The sequence below is a fragment of the Ictidomys tridecemlineatus genome, chromosome 2 (genome assembly GCF_052094955.1).
Source record: "Ictidomys tridecemlineatus isolate mIctTri1 chromosome 2, mIctTri1.hap1, whole genome shotgun sequence".
NCBI lineage: Eukaryota > Metazoa > Chordata > Mammalia > Rodentia > Sciuridae > Ictidomys > Ictidomys tridecemlineatus.
In genome coordinates, this window is record NC_135478.1 from 119,878,190 (window position 1) to 119,882,976 (window position 4,787).

Consider the following 4,787-nt stretch of genomic DNA (forward strand, 5'->3'; position numbering starts at 1 on the left):
GCCCAGTTGTCTAGAGTAGCACACAAAACATTAAGTTGAACTTTAGAATAGGGTATGATAAGAGAAGAAGGTGCTTGTCCAAAAAATTGAATGCTCTGTTGAATCCCTCTAAGTGCTAACGCTGCAACAGCATCAGGATAGTATTCTAAAGATTTTCCTGGGGATACATGTGGGTGGATCCATAGTAAAGGCCCATCTTGCCACAGTACTCCAGTAGGCTGCCGCATAGTGGCAAGCACACATAACTGGAAAGGTTTATCACTCTGGAGCCTGCATAGAGTAGCATGTTGTATAGCTTCTTCTACTTTTATAAGGGCCGCTCTGGCCTCTTTAGTGAGGGTACGAGGGGAAGTAAGATCTGGATCACCCTTAAGAATAGCATACAAAGGCTGGAGCACGATATTAGGAATATGTAAATAACCTCTTATCCAATTAATATCTCCCAACAGTTTTTGAAAGTCATTTAGAGTTTGGAGATCTTGAGTTCTTATAGTAACCTTTTGTGGTTTTAATATGTCATATCCAATCGTCGCTCCCAAATACTGAATAGAATCCCCTGTTTGAACCTTCTCAGGTGCAATATGTAATCCATACTGAGCTAACAACTTCACCAGGTCTTTATAGGCCTCATAAACTGACTGCTGTAATTTGGCTGCCAATAATACATCATCCATATAATGAATAATCTTAATGGAAGGATATTTTTGTCTGAGAGGTGCGAGTGCCTTCCCTACATACATCTGACAAATCGTAGGACTGTTAGACATTCCCTGTGGTAAAACGACCCACTCAAACCTTTGATCTGGTTCCTCGTGATTACACGAGGGAAGGGTGAAGGCAAAACGCTGTGAGTCTTTAGGATGCAAAGGAATAGAAAAGAAACAGTCTTTAATGTCAATAGCAATGATATGCCAGCCCTGAGGAACAGAGGAAAGCAGCGGCAGCCTGAAACACCCCCGCCATACGGAGGTGGATCGGGAGGCTGTCTGTTCTTGAGCCCTTGCTTATCTCTGTTCCCTGTACCTAAACTCCCTAGCTGCCGGGACAGCGTTCTTATCTCCTCCTCCTCAGCGTCTTCTGCCTCTGACCCACTTTCGCATGGGGGCGTGCGCAGCACACTGAGATCTGGATACAGTCTCCTCCCGTTCTCCACGCCCCGCACACTCCCCTCTTCCTGAGACACTTCACTCTCTGTTGTTTCTGATTTTTCCTCATGCAATTGTTCTAAAACCTCTTGCCCTTTAACAAGCACTTCTTGGCATCGGCCATCCGTAAGACAACTACGGACCATCTTCCAGAGGGGTATCACCCCGCCCTCTAGCATGCCCTGCTCACGAGCAAAGTCAAGGTCTTTGCCTAATTTATCCCAGCTGGGTGTAGTGAGGCTGCCTGAAAATGCAAACCACGGTGCAGCTGTATCCACCCTCTGTAAAAATTTCTCTAAGGTACTGCGTTTCACCTCCAGTCCCTTGGATCGTAAAAGGCCATCTAAGGCCAGAAGGAGTGGACTTGAAGTCACGGCACCCATGACGCAACACAAGAAAACACAGAAATCGAAAGTGAAAGTACACAAAACAAAACGAACATTCACAGAAAACAAAAACGAAAATACAGAGTGCAATTGCTATGAGATGTAACGCTCTCTCTTTTTACAGAGGAGCAGGTACCTTTTAATGCTCCCTCTTTATGTATAGAGGAGCCTCCGCTTTTTAACAGCGGGTCCCACCTTACCTGGGACTTACCGGTGCACCTCCCTGACTGCTGAAAGTTCTGGTTCCTGGGTGTTTCTTTGTTTCTTTTCTCCCGGGTCTCGGCACCACTTGTCACGACCCCCTTGCCCGCAAGGAAGACGCGACTCAGGAATCTTCTTTCAGCAGTTTATTCAGGCCCCTGATATTCTTTTAATGATTCTTCTACTCTACTTCTACTACCCGGAATAATAATTGGATGCCCCTCCCAGCCTTAATAAAGCACCTCGAACCCCAATGCAAAGCTGCCACGTGTACCCTTCTCACAGGGTGCTAGAAAATGACACGCCAACTTTCTCTGATAAGGAGCTGGGAACATGCCAACTCTCTCTGATATGGAGTTGTCCTTCACAGACCACAACGGAGCCAGCGCCATCATGTAATGGCGACCACAGTCCACAGGAACGGCTCACCACACTCTTCCGTGAAATGTCTCTTCTATTTTTTTGTAATTTTTAATAGTTTTTTTTTATTTTAATGTTGAATTTGGCGTATAAGTTCTTTCAGTGATAAATTTGAGAATTCTTTATAGATTCTACATATAAGCCTCCGGGGACATGGAGGACAGGAGTGGGTCAGTCACCCGGGCAGGAGAGAGTGTATCGTCCTTCAGGATGTCTTCCAGGTTGGACGCCAGGACGCTGTAGACCTGGGCGCCCTTGGCTGCTGGCCCCAGGGTGCTGCTAAAGGCCAAGGTACTCTCCGTGAGGTCCAGGCTGGTGCATGCCAGGTCTGCCTGGTGCTGCAGGAGGTCCTGGCTGCAGTCTCCAGTACCAGCTCTTGCTTGATGATCTAGTTCACCAGATCTGAGGAGCAGAGACCCGTGGATGAAATGAGGGAGAATATGTGAGCCCGGGCCTGCATCTGGAGTTCCTGGATTCTGAGCTGCAGGTGCCAGTTGGCATGCTCCAGCTTCTTCTGCTGGCTCTCCATCTCCTTAGCTTGCTGCTGTCACTGAAGCTTCTGGAGGTAGTCCATGGATGCCTTCAAGATGGTTCCCTTGTTCCAGTGCATGTCTGGATCATTTGACTTGGGAATCAAAGTACCTAGTTTTTTATTTTTTATTTTATTTTATGAAGGCATGATTTAAAAGAATATCATGTTTAAAAGGTTAATTATTTTCCTCATCTAAGTACATACAAAAGCATTCAAAATTTTGATCCACATGGAAAACATGTTTATAAACTGAATAAATAAACTTTATCCTAAAGATTAGCCAGTTGTCCCAATTTTATTTGCACTATAATCAATCTTTTATCTACTTAAATACTATCTTTATGCATTGGGGCTCAGACAGAAAAGGAGCAACCTAAAATGCATTTAAATAGAGGGTATTCAGAATCAGGGACTAAGACAAGGGCAAAGGCAGAAGGAACATCTGGGGCTGGTTTGGGGACAGGGAGCCAGGAGTGGGCTCCCCACTGGGGGTTGCAGGGCTTAGGCCTTGCAGACACTGGAATTACTGAAGGGGTCACCTGGTCAGCATCAGAGACCACCTGCTCATAGGCAAGCATCAGGTCAGGTTGGCGCTGGAACTCATAGGGATGCCAGGATGATCCAGAGCTGACGGAGTTACACGGCCACTGGCAGAGGTGCCACCTCGCCAGAAGCAGGAAGAGGATCTGTTCCTCTCCCAGCCCTCCAGCTTGTCAGTGGGCAAAGGAGTCAGAGAATGTGGTCTGTGGGGCCCCTGAGTTGGTTCAAAGTACCTAGTTCTTTCATGCGGTCATTTATGTTAAATCTACTTCATTCAATCAGGTTGTGATTGTCCTTCTTTTGCCTCTCCTTGACCAAGGCTCCCGCTACAGACTCTGTGAGCTCCTGCTTGATGTTGGGGAGATTTACAGGACAGCAGTTGCTGATCCTGAGGCTGGGGATGGGGGCTGATGGGGGGTTGTGGTGGCAGGCCTTGGCTGCCATAAAGGTCGATCAAGTTTCCAGAGACAGGTAACAGTGTTTGCCATCTGCAAGGCGGGGTCCATCAATCCCAGGATTTCCTCATTATAACTTGATTCCAGGCATTATAACTTGATTCGATGACATCATCCATCTGCAGCATGAAGCCTGTGGGTGTGCGTTCATGCTGGGGCACTCGCTCTCCACCTGTTTTGCTCTTCAAACTTATATAACCCCTCTTTATCACAGAGTTAAGTGTGAGCAGGGCCATGGGGCTGTTGGGCTCGCTGCTCCCCAGCACCGGTGGCATAACACGGTCACCCGGCTGGTTTGGACATGGCAAGCTCAGGATTTGGTTGGCATGTTTGTTTGCTAAAGTGGTAGAAAAGTACTGTTTTACCTGCTACCACTGCGCTTGCTGTATGTGGTACTTGTGGGGTTTTCAAGGTGGGTCTGCACCTTAAGGACTTCCATGGGTACCTGGGTAGTAGAGGGAAGGGTTGTGGGTACGCTGACATTGATGGCTGGTGTCTGGCTCGCGGGCACTCTCTGCTGCAGGAACTGGGTTGCCTGCAGCTTTTGCTGCTGCTCTCTGCACTCCTGCTCCTGCATCTGTTCACACAAGAGCTGCTGGTGTAGCAAGATATGTGATGTCATACTGGACGAGCTTATGCAAGGCTTGGAGGTCCCAGGATGCTCCGCAGAACTGCTGCTCTTCAGGGGCTGACTTTTGAGTTGTTAGTAGGTTTTGGGCTCTTGGTGAAACTCCTCCCTGACTTTGAAACCCAGCAGGATCCCCGATTTCCACTGCATGGCTCCAGCTTGGCTTCAGCTTGGCTCCAGCTTTGAGGCCCCACGCTGCTCCAAGCCAGGGCAGAGTAGGGCGCCCAGGGAGGTGGTGGTTGGTCCCGCTGGACCCTGCGCAGCTCTGCGAAACCCGCCTGGTGGAGTTTGCCCCTATGAGTTTTTATTATGAATTGATGTTGAATTTTGTCAAATAATTTATGAATCAATTGATGTGGCCAGGTAGCTTTACTTCTTCAGATTTTTAGTAGACAGATCATATTATTTTTCATATATTGAAACTTTATATACCCTGGCTAAACTGCATTTAACCATTATATCTATATCTATATAGATATA

The 4,787-nt window shown here is 47.4% G+C and overlaps 1 pseudogene; it reads right to left on the bottom strand.

Moving 5' to 3' along the window:
- Positions 1-2,283: 2,283 nt before the first annotated feature.
- LOC144368513 (microphthalmia-associated transcription factor-like) lies at positions 2,284-4,457 on the bottom strand (annotated as a pseudogene).
- Positions 4,458-4,787: the final 330 nt, after the last annotated feature.